The sequence below is a fragment of the Mus caroli genome, chromosome 14 (genome assembly GCF_900094665.2).
Source record: "Mus caroli chromosome 14, CAROLI_EIJ_v1.1, whole genome shotgun sequence".
NCBI lineage: Eukaryota > Metazoa > Chordata > Mammalia > Rodentia > Muridae > Mus > Mus caroli.
In genome coordinates this window covers 29386671-29401345 of record NC_034583.1, presented here as the reverse complement: position 1 = coordinate 29401345, position 14675 = coordinate 29386671, and positions in this window count along the sequence as shown.

Below are 14675 nucleotides of genomic sequence, written 5' to 3'. Positions count from 1 at the left end.
TCTCAAGCCTGAGGCTGTGAATGACTGGACTCCTTCCTCTTCTACAGAAGCCTTTTTGCTATTCGCCTCTGGATGCAGACGATGTGTCATCACAACACACTGCTCCCTGAAGACAGGTCAGGCTGGGTTCACACCTGGGTTCCAGACACTCCCAAAAGTGTGACTTATCTCTCCCTGTTACAAGGCTATGATTTCCCTTCCTGAGGAGTAGAAGATACTGTGCTGTTTCCTGACTGTGTTCAAAGTGGTAAGAAGATCATGAGAAACTTTACAAGAGGGAGACGTTGTTCAGGAAACTACAATACACTACTCCCATGTATACCATCGTAGAGAATGTTAAGGTGTTATTCTGATCTGAAGGGAATGGAACAAAACAAAGAGCAACTTTCTGTGTTCCCTATAATGGCAGAAATAACTGGACATCAGGCTGGAGAGATGGATGGCTCAGTGGTTAGGAGCATGGTCTGCTCTTCCATCAGTCCTGAGTTCAATCTTCACCAACCATAGAGTAGCTCACAACCATCTATAATGGGATCTGATGCCCTCTTCTGGCATACAGGCATAAGGTATATGTGCAGATAGAGTACTCATATACATTAAAAAAAACTAATCTTTAAAAAAAATAACTGGACATCAATCTTCTGAAGTCCCTCCTCCTGACTCTACCAAGACACTGGAGAGTCTACATACAAATCAGCATCCATCTACCTAATAATACCCTGCTGAATCCTGATGTCTTTGGCATCTCCTGATGGCCTTATGTTGGACTTGTTAAGTGCTTACATACCTAAGAAATGATTTTGTTTTAATGGGTTTGTTTTGCTATCCTTTTTTTTTTTTCACAGATTTGAATGAGGGTGCAGGAGCAGTTTCAAAATAGTAAAGCAGAAAGAATACTTTTTTCTTTTATTTATTTATTTATTTATTTATTTATTTAGTAAGGCTTTATCATATAGTAACTCTAGCTGGCCTGGAATTTGCTAGGTAAACCAGGCTATTGATAATTTTGGTGATTCTCCTAAATGCTGGGATTACGTGCCTGCACCATTGTCCAGACAATACTGATTTATTATTGACTATGGTATAGAGTTCATTGCTTCTGCTACACATTCTGTGGGTTTTCACAAGTGTCTAGAACACCATATATTTGAAATAATGTAGTATATTATCTTTCAGATTGGCTTTTACCTAGCAATATCTATGTAAGAAGTAGAAGAAAGGAGGGGGAGGGGGAAGAGGAGGAGGAAGTGGAAGAGGACAAGCAAAGAAGAAAAAAAGAACAAGAACAAAAGGAAGAAGAAGAGATATTTAAGAAACCCTGCTCTAATATACAACACACACTGTCAAACCTCCATATCTTTGGGTTTCATGTCTATAGCATCAACCAAATATGGATCACATCTTACTAGGTGTATTAAGGTTGTCTCTGTACTGAACACATGCAGATGTTTTCCTTGCTATTATTCACCAAACAATACAATTAGCAACTATTTCCACAGCATTTACATTGTGTTGGGTGTAACCTAGAGATGGTTGAGGTACAGGAAGAATAAGCATAAGTTGCATACAAATACTGTGCTATTTTATATCATGGGCTTGAGTGCTAGCACATTTTGGATTTGTAGGGAATAGGAGAATAGAAGTGGCTGTGAGTGCCCGATTCCCCAGCAAAACAGATGCCACAACAGGATCCTTCTGTTTATTGGGAGAGCTTGATTGCAGAGGCGAAAAGACCCTGTGCCCAGAACTGGTGCTGCTTATATAGGCCTAGGAGAGGCGTGTCTCACACCCGGATTAGTTATGCTTCCTACCTCATTTACATATCTACATCCGATTGGTTATGTTCTCAGTACCTCACAGAACCTCATTAACATGCCCCAGGCCAGGCAGTGACTTGGCATAAACTCTACTGCACATGCGCACATTAGTTGTTTACCCAAACTTATAAGTGGTGGCCAGTGGTAGCCAGCACCACCTTGTAATGGCATATGTGGCTTCCCACAAGTGGCCATGACCAATCTCAACTTATGCTCAAACAGCACAGTGCCCCCTACATGTGACCCAGGCACTTGAAAGCACAGCAGCCCCTTCTTTCTCTCTAATCTCTTATGATACATCTGTCACCTTAATTGCTTGTTTTTTATAAATTAGGTAATATATATGATAGTTATTACCATATGCTAATAATGACCTAATAAGTGTCATGATTATTACTGAAAACAGCTCTCATTTCACTAAGAATAAAAGCGATGCTAACTTAAAAACCTAATTTAGCATGACAAAAAAAGAGAACAAAAGGATTTGCATAAAGACAAATAAAATTATTTCATTTGCAGGAGAGTGAGTGGGACTACAGACCATCATGTTAAGTAAAATAGACCAGGTTCAAAACAGTAAATACTGCATGTTTTCTCTTGCCTACAGATGCAGTGTTTAAATATACATGAAAGAAAGCAAAATACTAATACACAGGTATGAAAATGTTACAATAAACTTCAGTTTAATACCATGAACACACACTAATTTTCAGAAAGTATTATGCTGGCTTCTGAGGGAGAAAAACCATCATTGGTCTTATCAGCACCAATCTTGCCTACTACAATACCAACCTGTTTAGCAATATTTTCACATTGGAGAAATAGTGGACTGACAGCTATGGGAATAACTGACCACTTTCCAATTGGATTTGAGGCCTGCTTCCCAGGAAGGATCACATGCCTGGTATTGTAAATCTGGTCAGAATTCCATGACTAAGAAAATAACAGATCTTTTTGAGGGAGACTATTGTTGTTCTGCTAAATGATCTTGTTGTCTAATGGTACACTATAGTAGACCAGGACAGCTTCAAACTCAGAGATCTGCCTCCTGACCACTAGAATTAAAGGTGTGAGATACCACCCAGCTTTGAGGAGGTTATTATTGTAGATTATTCGAGGACAGCCAGAGGCATCTGGAAAAGTCAGAACAGGGAGATATAGTAAGAGACTAAACATGGCCAGCAGACTGAACTAGACCATGAAAGGAGAGAGCAGTGGAGAAGGAAAGAGGAAGAGAAGAAAATGAGAGACAAAAGAAACTAAGGGAAAGGACCAAGAGGAGAGTCGAAGGGCAAAGAAAATCATGAGCTAAGAGAAAGCATGGACAAAATATCAGAGTGAAATAGGAAGAAGTTGAAGGAAGAGGAGCCCAAGAGCTGGAGAACTTTAGGGCTCAGGTGAGAACAGCTGAGAACCAGGATACTGAATAATGTAGACTCTTTAACAGGTACTTGCAATGCTGAGAGATCCCAGAAGCCAGCAGACACTTTGGTATGTTAACAGGCACCACAGTTAACCATTTGCCCTGGGCTTCTTTTGGACCTGACCTTGTCAAACTGCCTTCTAAATATTTCTGTTTGTAGCCATAGCTTAGTGTTGCTCTCAATTTTTGACAGGGAAGCTTCCTTCTTCTCTGGGTAAGGATTAATGTAGAGACTCACAACTGTTCACAATGTAAAGTATAAAAAACTATCAGTGCTCAGTTGTGGATGAGTTATCTATATTAACCTCACCCACCCAGGACTTGCGGACCATCACACAACAGTGGGCAAAAGAATTAAGAGCTAAAGGATGGGGAGGAAAGCTATGAAGTCTAGACCTCTGAGCATGGCGTGCCTGTTTGCACTTTACTAACAATATACGCTCAAGACAGTAGAAATTCTACTACTTCAATTCTACTGCATCTAGTACCCACCCTTGATGGAAGACCCATTGATAGTTGATGGTTGCTAAAGTAGAAAGAGCCACTCTCCTTTAGAGACATGACATCCTCCAGTGTATGGCCTCACATCCATGAAATACAGGCAGCAGTAATTGGACTCAGCATGGGGAGGGGAGGGGAGGGGAGGGGAAGGGGAGGGGAAGGGGAGGGGAAGGGGAGGGGAGAGGAGGGGAGGAACGAAACAATGTCCTCCAGTTTATTTGCCATAGGAAATATTTCTACTTGTCTGGAGAAAGTATTTTGCTGTTTGTAGAAGTCTAAACTGGTGTGGGCTCTGGCCAGTGCTTCAAACCTTATGTTCCACTTTCTTCTTGCTTACAATGCTTTGTGAAAAGAAGTCCATCGTAATTGATGTCCTTGCTTCTCTGAGGATATGCTACCTCAGAGAAGTAGTCTGGTCCCTCAGGAGGCTATCTATTCTAATCAGTGTGGATTCTCTACAGTCTAAACACAATACAGGTAGGCAAGGATTTCTTGGGTCCTTTGATCTGTTTCATATTTGGCACTTCCTGGATCCGTACTTCATCATCCTCTCATTTCAAAAGCCAGGGTTTTGCCACTGTGGCTTCAACATTTCTTTTGCTGTCTGTCTTTTCCTCATATCCCAGTTACATACATGATGTATCCTATTAAACTATCCCTCAATTCTCTTATTTGTTTCAATTTTTAGATTTTTTTAAATGTTTTTCTCACCAGGTGGTGGGGACACATACATTTAATCCCAGCACTAGGAGGCCGAAGCAGGTAGATCACTAAGTTCAAGGCTAGCCTGGTCTACAGAGTGAGTTCCAGTACAGCCAGGGCTACATGGAGAAACCCTGTCTCAAAAAAAAAAAAAAAAAAAGACACACACACATAGCATATGAATATATGTTTACTGCATATGAACATATTTATTCATATTTTATATGTATTTATACATATATACTACATATTTATACATGCATATAGTTTTATACAGTTATATAATTGTATTTACATGAAATAAGAGGTCTTTTCAATGCTAGCCCAAACACAAAAATTGTATTGAAATGAAACGAAATGAAAACTAGCCAGGTATAGTGACACATACCTCTAAATCCCAGAACTTATAAGGCTGAGACAGGAGGACAGTGAGTACAAAACCAGAACAAATAAATCCTCGCTGCATTTCAAAACCAAAGACTGTGTAAGCTACAGAAGCACATAAAATCCAGAGGCATCCTTAGCCTTAGCCATCCTTCCTGCAGAAGGGCCTGATTTTATCCCCAGATCATACTTCCCCTTCCTTCCTTAGTGTTCTCTACTGCTGTGATGAAACACCACAACTAGTAAGCAGGTTGTGGAGGAAAGAGTGTATTTGATTTACACATCCACATGGTACCATCATCAAAAAAAAAAAAAAAAAAAAAAAAAAAAAAACAGAGCAGGAACTCAAACAGGTCTGGATCCTGGAGTCACAAGCTGATGCAGAGGCTGAAATGGAAGTTTCTGGATATGTAACGTGATAGGGTTTTGCTAATACAGACTCACATGGTGTTTTGCTGAGGCAAGATACATAGGAGATCCCACAGTGTATAAATAGGACTAGTGGACAGTGATGCTTGTGCACTTGCATTGCATCTTAGCAACGCTACTCCATTGGTCTTAAGTCTTCGTCTTCATCGTCACTGATCTTCACTTCTAGGCAAGAGGCAAGGCAGAGAATATCCCGCGGTATCCCAGGTTGGTCCTGATTGCTCCTGTTGACTCGTGCAGACTAGGTGGAAGCCTGGTGGTTTCTACTGGATAAAGCCAGCACTGCTGCTGCTTCGTGTTTGCTGTCCTGACACTATTGAACTGGACTGCTGGTAGCCTGGCAGAGATTGGAGTTGCCCCAAGGAACTTCTTCTAAACAAGTGCACACCTCCTTGTTCTATTTACCATCTTTTCTCCACTACCTTTGGACAGTGTGCTACAAGGGGGAGTCAAAGCATTTGAGAATCCTTATTAAAAGTAGGTTTTAAAAATATCTAAGCCTACACGAGGCCATGGAGGAGTGCTGCTTACTGGCTTGCTCATCATGGTTTGCTCAGCCTGCTTCCTTACAGAACCCAGGACCACCAACCAAGGGATGTCACCACCCACAATGGGCTGGACTCACCCCTGTCACTCCCTAATTAAGAATATGTCCTACAGGATTTCTCTGTTAGTGCTAGCTATGCTGGAAATCGATCTGGAGAACCAGCTGGCCTTGAACTCAGAAATCCACCTGCTACTGCCTCATGAGTGCTGGCATTAAAGACATGCACCACCATTGCCCGGCAAAGACAATATTTTTACAATGATTATATTTGAAGAAAATTGACTTCATGAACGACATGGTAGACACACTAAAATAGTAGGCCATATTATGTTTCTTTATTATCTAAGATAGAATATTTACAATAAATAGGTAACCAAATCCTAGGAAGTGTGTTAGGCAAAATATTTTTTAATTTAAAAATTGAAAGCTGGGTGGTGGTGCCACTTGGCTTTAATTCCAACATGCAGGAGGCGGACGTAGGTGTAGCTCTGTGAGTCTGATGCCAGCCTGATTTACAGAGTGAGTTCCAGACCAGGCAGGGCTATACAGAGAAACCTTGTTTAGAAAACAAATGAAGACTGAGCACTTACCTCAATTTTACAGCTATTGCTTAGTATGCACAAGACCCTGTGTTGTATCCCAAGCATAAGAAAATAAGAATAAAAATGGATACTTGCATTCAGTAGTATGTACATTTTTCAGATATGTAAATGAAACTATCATTAATGTGCTGAAATTTAAAAGTGTCATATTTGGGCTAGAGAGATGGTTCAGTGATTAAGGACACTAAATGCTCTCCCAAAGGTCTTGAGTTCAATTCCCAGCAACCACATGGTGGCTCACAACCATCTGTAATGGGATCTAATGCTCTCTTCTGGTGTGTCTGAAGACAGAGACAGTGTACTCATATACATAAAAATAAATAAATAGAGTTTTCTTTTTTTAAAAAAGTGCCATATTCAAGTATCAAAGGAACACTAGAAAATAGAGAAATATAAATCACATTAAGAATGAGGCATACCAAAAAACAAAAACAAAAACAAAACAACAACAACAACAAAAACATTAAAAAGCCAGGCGTGGTGGCGCACGCCTTTAATCCCAGCACTCGGGAGGCAGAGGCAGGCGGATTTCTGAGTTCGAGGCCAGCCTGGTCTACAGAGTGNAGAGAAACCCTGTCTCGAAAAACAAAAAAACAAAAAACAAAAACAAAAACAAGAATGAGGCATACTTTTCTCCTCATTCCACTCACAAAATGAGACTGCTCAGGAAAAGCAGGGACCAGTAAGGACAACTCTGGTGTGAGGATACTTGGCCTTAGAGCAGAGCACAATGATGACTCCTGGGAAAGTCACTTATCATCTCTAAGCCTTGGTGGTCTTTGCTGAAAATGGAAGGAAAAATAGCACCTCCTAGTGTTGGGATGCAAGAAGTCCATGAGACGCTTAAGAGAGTGACCAACATATAGTAGAAAGCGCGTGCATTTAAATATTGCCTTGCCCAGTGTCCATGTTAGGAACACCTGGAGTTTTCACTCCACACGTATGTATCCTGTAACTAATAAGCATTGCTAAGCCGTTGGCTAAAGTCCTGCACTTCATACCTCTGTCTCCAGCGCTTCTTTAATCTTTTAAGTGTCTACCTGACTTTGAGCCTTTTCTTTCTAATTTCTACTTTCTTCTGTGCTTCTGCTCAAAAGTCCCCCTAAGGCTTGAGTTTGGAGCAGAATTTTAGGTTCACTAAGTTTTGTCAGCAGATGCCTGTACAGCACTGTGTTTCCCGATTGACTCTTCCCATGTGAAAAGATCCAGCCCACTCCATACTGCTCAGACACCTAAGATTTGACATTATAATCAATACATTCTTTTAAAAGTCAATGTGAATAAGTGTGTATGACAGCTGGGTAGAAGGGGGGTCGGAGGGGGAGAAACATAATTTAGACGTTTAACCTTACATTAGATAACTTCATACTGCTGTGACAAAATATTTGACAGAAATAACTTAAGGGAGGAAGGACATATCTTGGCTCATCATTTCAGGGGGTTCAGTCCTTGACCATGTGACTCTGTTGGTTCTGGGTCCATGGTAAGGCAGTGGCAACATATAGTACAAAACTACTCACATTGAAGCAATTAGAAAGCAAAGACAGAAAACTAGTGACACACTACACAAGGATCTGCCACAATGATGCACGTCCTCAATGTGTTTAGGCCCACCTCCTAAACTCACCACCTACCAAAAGAGTGTCACCTGCTGTGACAAAGTATTGCACCTAAGCTTGGAGGGAACTCTAATATTCCATGAAATACAATTCCCTATGAGTCAGTGAAAATAAGCCTGGCCAGGCAGTGTGTGTAATCCCAGCACCCAGGAGGCAGAGGACAGCAAATTGAATGCTAGTAGGAGACACTTAGCAAGTTGCAGGCAAGCAAGTGCTCCAAAGCTAGGCCCTGTCTCAGAAACAAACAAAAATGGGATAAAAAGCAGAGAGACAGAGGGAGGGAATGGAGGGAGGGAGGGAAAGAGGGAGAGAGAGAGAGAGAGAGAGAGAGAAATTCAGAGTATAAGGGAATAGATACAACATGTAACATTTTTCCAATACAATCCTATTTATTACAGTGATAAACCAGAAGCAAAGTGAATGTCCTATAATATAAAAATGTTTAATTAACATACTGCATATCCATGTCATTGAATATTATTCAGTCATTTAAAAGAATAATTAAAAACACAACATCACAATTCAAAGGAATGCTCATGAGCCAAATGGAAAGCCCAAAAATGAGCAATATATTCCACATAATTGTAATTATGTAAAAATATAGATTCATGAAGAAATATATGGGAGTATATTCAAAAAGAATAGTACCTATGTTAATAGGATTAGAGGTAGTTTTGTTTTCTAATTTCTGCACAATCATCTACACTGCTTTATAAAGAAATGAAACCCTTTATAAATATAGAGTTACAAGGCCAAACTCTTCTGTCAGAGTATCATGTGCTTTTAGATCAAACAGCTCAAAATCCAGGTATAGTTTCTCACACTCAGATGATATTATAGAAGCAAATAGTTTCCTCTAGGTTGAACAAAGGAAGCAATTGTGTTTCTGAAGGAAAATCTGACCTCCACATTGAGAAATGTTATACATTGGCAATATCCTTGCTCCTTTGAGAGCAAGGCATATGTTCTGAATTACTTTTCCCCTCGTGGGGATAGATTTGAGCTGAGCTATCCTCTCTCCTTTCACCCTGCTCTCCATTCAGCTGACGATGAAGTATTTGTGAGTCTGGGTGCTAAGCTTCCCACTTCCCCTGATCATACAAAATGAACCAACCTGTTCACTGTACACACTGAGCCCTTGGCCAAATGCTCCATCCAAAGAAGCTAAATTGAGATGTAACGCTGAAATGAAATGCTTGGAAGCAGTTCTGGACCAGACAAGCAAACATAGGCACTGATGGTAGCATGAGGAGCTATATAGAGAATTAGCTCTGCTAATGTCTGAAGTATAAACATTACACCTACAGCCTTAGTCTATGGGTATGAATTGAGAGAAGATGAAATAAGAGACCATTATTTTACCCTAGCCCTCCATCCTTTTCCCATTTCTTCAGATGCATTAAAAAGACTGTCTGTACACAGTTTCTCTTCTTATTCCCATAGGAGAGTACTGCAGGACAGTCTGCAGCCACAGACAGAACTAGTCACAAAATTACCAGAGCAGAGTCACAGCAACCACACACAGCCTGATGACTGGCTATCCTCTCGAAATTGTTCACAATTTAAAAGCAACATGCTTGAGGATTCAACCTTCTTAGAAGGGGGAAGCAGCTAACCTAAAAAATACAGGGAGTTCACAGCTGCCATACTGCCCAGATTGGCCTCTCCTGTGTGGACTTTTATGAAACGCTGGAACCCAGTGTGTATCCCATTCTCCATGAGACAATTGCTACATTTTCGGCCTGCCGTCTCTCGCTGTGTGACTTGTCCTCTCCTTGTCTAAATGTTGGCTTCCCTTCCCTTGCTAGGATCTCTCTCATTTCCGTGATTCCAGCTCCCACTTAGCAATTCATAACTTAAAGATCTGTTGCTTTATAGCAGGTCTCTCTGCTAGACCGTTCTCAGGCAATCCTCCCTGGATGCCTCCATGGTCACCTCAAACTTGGATATCTGCAACTAAGTTTACTTTAGCTTCAAAAAACCCTCATTCCAAGAATCTGTGTCTGCAAGACAAATCTCGATACCATCTTACATCTCTCCCTTTCCTTATATGATCCCCAAACCCTCGAGTCTATTCCTTAACTGCTTCTCATACTGATTACCTACATCTTTGTTGTCCCACCAATGTTCAAGCCCGATAGTGCCAAGGAAGTGTTCATGAACCCCAAAAGACCAATCAGGAGCCGGTGCAATGCAATCACACCAGGCTCTTTATTTACAAGCTCAAACTCGGGCTTAACACCGACCCACAGCGCAGTTCTGGTGGAGAAAAACCTCGAACACTCATCAGGAAAGGTTTTACAGAAAATGGCAAGTGAGGGGTGAGTGTTTTTAGCAGATTTGTTGGGGAATAATCTGGAGACTGGTGCTAGACACTGGGTTTGTTGGGGGAAAACCTGGAAACTGGAAAAGACTCAGGTTTTCTTAGGGGATAACCTAGAAACTGGAACTAGGTACCTGCCTGTTAGTTTACTTGAGTTTAAACTTAGGTCAAGTTTTCTAAGATGGAAACTGAACCCAAAAACTTTGTTCTCTCAACTGGTGTGATTTCCACTTCTGAGGTCTTTCTGCCACCTGCTTCCTGCTTCCTTCCTTTCACTCTACCATCCATATTAGCATCATAGTAGTCCTATCGGTCCTCAAAATGATACAATGACTCTTCCTTACAAGAACCCCAATTAACAAATATGTGTGGGGTACTAGGAATAGAAAAATCACTACGTAAGTGCAATTAGTACATACATCTTGAGCCTAGTATTTAGGAACCTGAAGCAAGAGGATCATGATTTAGCCTGTACTACATACTACATTGCTCCTGGGTGTTAGTGTTGCTGTTGTTGTTGTTGTTTTTTTTTCATTTATTTGTAGGGAGTGTGTCATGGTCCATGTGTGTAGATCAGAGGATAACATGTGGGAGTCAGCTCTCTCCTTCTACCAAGTGTGTTCTGAGATGAAACTCAGCTCATCAGCATTCGGTCAAGCATCTGGACCCACATAACCATCCTACTAGTTCCATTATTCCATATTTAGGCTTGTTCCCTCCCCTACATACCAGAGAGAGAGAGAGGGAGGGAGAGAGAGAGTCTGACTACAGGATCAATTTCCTAATGTATAACATTCAACATATGACATATCATAGACAATTCAAAGTAGTCTACTCATTTTAATAAGATTTTAATCAAAACTTCTGCCTGGGCATGACAGTTCATGCCTCTAATCTCAGAACTTTTAGAGGCATAGGCTGACAGATTTCTGTGACCTCAAGGCCACCCTGGTCTACATAGCGAGGGCTAGCCATAGCTACATAGTGAGATGCTGTCAAAACCAATACAAAAAAAAAAAAGAATAAGTAAAATAAATACTGTGAGTAAAAAATAAATAAAAACAGTTGTCAGGTTGTAACATCCTGTAATGGTATATATCACAAAACAGAATGTGGGGCTCTGAACACACTCATCTCAAATGTCCATGATGGGCACCTTTCTGTACATTCACAACGTGCACAATTCTGTTCTTCCTTGTCTCATTGCAATTCTGTTGAAATTCTGACACACACAAAAATATACATCACAGTAAGAAAACTGCAGATGCATATGTGAGATATCCTTACACACATCCTTAAACTATTCACAGAGATTTGGCCTTTCTTACCTCTGGGCTGCCAGTATCCATTCCCTTCTTCATAAGATACTTCCTCCCTTGGCTTATTCCCTCGCTCCTTATTAGCAGTTAGAAAAGGTTGCATTAATATTCAGTAGTTAAAATGTGTCACCCTACATTTTAGATAATTTTCAGTGTGGGAATACATTTTCTTGAAAATATTCCCAGAAGGTGAATGAGTTTAATAACATGGTATTGGTGAAGATGGCAAATAAAATGGCTTATAGAATTCTGCCTTGGCAAACAGTTGAAGCAGCTTTTCTTTACAGACAAATGTTAACCCTGCTCATTTGAGTTGACTGAGACTGGTTCATTTCTCTTTGTATAAGTATTGACAATTCTTTGAGTCCTATTGACTTTGGGCTCCCAGGTCCTCTCTTGAAAGCTTTATAAGCTGATACTTTAGAAAAGAGCAGGATGAATACAGACAAATAAATGTGACCAGGGGTTCTCAAATAAAAGAAATGTGGAAGGGCTGGAGAGATGGTTCAGTAGTTAAAAGCACTGGCTACTCTTGCAGAGGACCTGGATTTAAGTTTGAATATCCACATGGCAGCTTGCACCCATCTTTAACTCAAGTTCTGGGGACTCTGACACCCTCACCTGGTCTCTGCAGACACTCATGTGCATGATGCACATATATACATACAGGCAAACATTCATACATGTAAAACTAAAAATAAAACTTTAAAAGAAAATGAGGCAGGCAGTGGTGGTGCACACCTTTAGTCCCAGCATTCTGGAGACATAGGCTGAACAATCTCTAAGTTCAATGCCAGCCTGGTCTACAAAGTGAGTTGCAGAACATCCAGTGCTACACAGAGAGACCGTGTGTCAAAAAAAAAAAAAAAAAAAAAAAAGAAAAGAAAAGAAAAGAAAAGAAAAGAAAAGAAAAGAAAAGAAAGAAAGAAAAACAAAAAGGAATGAAAGAAAGGAAAGAGGAGCGTCAAATTAATCTATTTAGCTTTCTTTCTCTCTTTCTGACAGAGGCTTCTTTATGCATTTTTTTAATAGCAACTTGAAATATCAGAAGAGAAAACTTCCTAAAGTGAGAAAAAGAGCTACTAGAAGAGAGAAGAGCAGACAAGTATTTGTAGGGCCAGGAAGGACTGTAATCCAAAAGAAAGCTTTTCTTCCCAGGGTGCTGGAGAGCATAGTGGAATACCCTGCAATTCAAAGCCAGGACCAGACACAAAATTGCTATGATAAAGTCCAACCAGTCTCACACAAGGTTCATGATTGACTCTCCTCTAGAAATTGTTCACAATCAAGTAGATAATTCTCTTCCTTAAAAGCAGCATGTTGGAGGATTTGAGCCTCTCAAAGTGGGAGCTTCTTCCCTAAGTAGAGAGGTAAAACATAAATACTTCTACACAAATGAATTTGAATCTAAATCTCATTCTGTTTACTCTAAATTCAAGGATTCCATCCCATTCAGTATCTGGACATATTCTCAGAATCCTTACTGAGCCAAGTCTGTGGTGATACGGTGTTGTCTTTAAGAGCCCCTATTAAAATGCGTGTTATAAATTCTAGAACAAAGAATTCTCATTAAATAAATGATAGTATTAAATAATTGCAACCATGAGTGCCTGGAACCCTGTACAATACACCAGAAAAGGCACCTAGGATACACAGCAGGAAACAAAGCCATCACAGGTTCAGAGAGTTTTCCCTAGATCTAATTTTAAAGACTTGGCGGCAGGCTCACTCCAAGGAAATATGTAATGAGCACAGACTCATGTATTTTCTGCTGATGAGCACAGACATGTGAACAGCTGATACCATCCTTTCTCTGTGTATAGGATGCCAGGGATATAGTTATACATTTCAGCTTCAAATTTCAACACCCAGCCTGCTTTATAATGCAATGCTAGGTCATTGCCCTTGCACCTGGATAAATACCCTAAGTGGCTTAATTCTATCTTTACCTATTGTCTTACTTAGAAGAACTTGAAGGAAATATATTCTGCCTTCCAGAAAATGCATACCATATGACAGTCTCTCAAGAAATGAATACAGGGGGAAGTAATAAGAGTATTGCTGGAATAGTGTCAGAAATATTTAATTGAAAAAGTCTTCAGCCTGAGCATGCTGAGTGTGCATGTTGAAATTTGGTGAGCAAAGCTAGCAGTGCATTTTTAGTTGCCCTCTACTGAGACTCTATGAGCCGCGGGCAGTGATCCTGTGCAAGGGCCATTCTCGGGAAGTTTTTATTGAATCCCCATTTTATCCAATCTCAAGACCCAATAGACAGTCACAGAGAGAATGGCATTTATTCAATTCTCGAATCTGACATTGCCACTTGCTTTTAAACTCAGTCAGTCCCCAAACAGGACCAGACACATATTTTGTAAGGCCAGGTACAAACAAGAAAATAATAAATGATCAAGAATTCCAAGACAGCAAAAATAGAACACTTCCCAAGCACAGAATTCTAAGCAAACAGTTCCCATTTCCATGAACACTTCCACTTCTCACAGATATGTGACTCAGGTTCCAAAAAATTAGTGTCATATGCCATATAATTTTTATAATTTTTATAATTTTCTCTATATATTCAACGTGATTCACTGAACACTTCTTTCATGTAGACAATGCATGTACATGAATGTGTGCAAGCAGATATGTGTCTCAAGAACTCTGGGGAATGGGTATATTTTTTTAAAGGGAGTAGAAATAGTGGCTTAGAAAGATTTTGCTGACAGGACCCTGACATAGCTCTCTCTTGTGAGGCCATGCCAATGCCTGACAAGTACAGAAGTGGATGCTCATAGTCGTCTATTAGATGGAACACAGGGCCCCTAATGAAGTACTCAAGGAGCTAAAGGGGTCTGCAACCCTATAGGAGGAACAACAATATGAACTAACCAGTACCCCCCACCCAGAGTAACTAGTGTCTCTAGTTGCATATGTAGCAGAGGATGGCCTAGTCAGCCATCAATGGGAGGAGAGGCCTTGGTATTGCAAAGATCATATGCCCCAGTACAG